The sequence below is a fragment of the Aplysia californica genome, unplaced genomic scaffold (genome assembly GCF_000002075.1).
Source record: "Aplysia californica isolate F4 #8 unplaced genomic scaffold, AplCal3.0 scaffold00214, whole genome shotgun sequence".
NCBI lineage: Eukaryota > Metazoa > Mollusca > Gastropoda > Aplysiida > Aplysiidae > Aplysia > Aplysia californica.
The window spans coordinates 42,498-44,705 of NW_004797484.1; positions in this window are offsets into that span (position 1 = coordinate 42,498).

Genomic DNA, 2,208 nt, shown 5'->3' on the forward strand with positions numbered 1-2,208 from the left:
ATCTATCTATCTATCTATCTATCTATCTATCTATCTATCTATCTATCTATCTATCTATCTATCTATCTATCTATCTATCTATCTATCTATCTATCTATCATTACCGTTTTATTTAAGGGATTCATTTCCTCGACTTTCGTTATTTTCTTCATTTTCTAAACTTTGGTTCTTGTTTTTGCACGCCTAAATGAGAATGGTTTCCAATTTTTCTCTGTGAGATTTACCGACACATATTCTCTTTTTTAAACAATCCGATTAGGCTATTAATGTGTCTATTAACGTTTCTATCTCTCTTACTTTTGACAGCCTAGGCAAAATATGCAGTCGCACCAGGAGACAATGATCTCACCAACTGAGCTAGCAATCTGCAATACAAAGGCCAAATATAAAGTGTTCCAGAATTAAGCAAATAGCGAGTTCTGCAACAACGAGAGCATTCCGTGTAACTTGTCTCTGTCCAAGATTGATGTTTATTAGTCGGATACGGAAATTCACCACGTTGAAATGTCCAATAAGTTTGCATTTGGAATGACCGCATAGCTACATTTTCCCCCTTCCAACGGTTGCAACATGTGTGCTTGTTTTAATGTGTTAATCTAAGCCTTGGGTGAGTCTACAGAAAACCCTAGACAAATAAATACGAGTACTATGTGACAAATAATCCAAAAATAAGCATTATTGAAGATCTATGCGACTTCTTCAACAAGCTTTAAACAATAAACAGGAACTGGGATAATTAATGTGAATCTCACTCGAAGTGACTCGCCGAAAACAGACACCAGAAACCACATTATCGCCTTTTAATGCCGACATCCGAACGAGATAGAAATTATGTTGCCTCTTTGTCTCATTAGAGTGTTGTCATCGACTGCAATACCAGGACTCGCGAGTCATACCATTGGACTAACCGCGGGTTCACACCAAACACAAGGACGAGCGATAGTCATTCCAACCCTTACACAACTAATTACGCTGACTTGACGAACACTCGGGCGTCATTGTTGCTTTGGTCTGATCCATTGCTCTGGTCTGAGCGCAGAAGAGGGATGAGAAGAGATATTAATTTTGTGTCGTCAGATCGACTGTCACTGTCACTCGTTCGAATGTTTGTTGTGAGCGTGTGGTAAGACAGCACACCCCTGCAGGCAGGCAGGATCGCATGCAGCGTGTGCCCACTCAACTTGCGTTTTTCCATCAGGAGGAGTTGGCTGGCACGGCGCAGTCAAGGAAGCTTTGAAGGAAGTCGTTACAAACCTCCAGTTTCTAAAGCAATGCCGCGCAGACGGACTTGGTCGAAGACAGTCGGAAGCAGTAGGGTCTGGAAGACACGTGACCAGATCGAAGGCCAGAAAGCCATAAAGGCGACGTCATCATCATCAGAGGCTGTAGTCCCAATCCCACCGGGATCCTCGCAGGCATTCCGGACAAGAGCCGGCTAAGAATGGAAAATTAATTTTTGGACTCGAGGTCTGATTTATGTCTCTGTGTAAAGCTCCAAGCCTTCTAAGCCTTTATGGCCCTCGCGACTTGGGGGCGAGCCCCCGTTCGTCTCTGGCCTGACGGGATAGAGACGTGAGAAAACACCGTACGTGCCTGTCTAGCGGGAACCAAGAATAAATCATCGAAAAGAAGAGGAGTTTTTACCGGGCCCAAGAGTCTTGCTAGCTCGTATCTATCTAAATCAAAGATTTCTATCAGAGTTGTTATTTTTACCGTCGTCCTTTTTTTATCGTCATCGTCAACTTCGTCGTTTCCTTCTTCATCAATATCATTATCATCATCATCGTTGTCGATGTATGATAAGACCAATGTGCGTCATGCTGTCTTGATTTTGAAGCAACGATGTCAAAGAAAATTCGAAACCTTAGAAAGCTCTAAAAATTACGTATATGGACATAGAAAGTCAAACGTCTGTCGCTTTTAAAATACAGAAAATATACCTCAAGACGAAACCTGGCACTCTGGTGTACAAAAACAAAAAAACCAAAAAACCAAAACAAAGACAAAGCGTATAGTTCTCTTGTTTTAAAAGTACTAAAAGAAAATAATGTGAGAGAGATACTTTATTCTTTCGCACTGATAAGTTGATTTGAAACATTGCCTCCTGCTTTAGAAGTTTCTTGCCGAAACAGTTCCACATACCTGTCTGCCATATGATTTCGTCTACTGATACTGTCCATTCTCTTCTTCCCCTCTTCCTCCCCACCT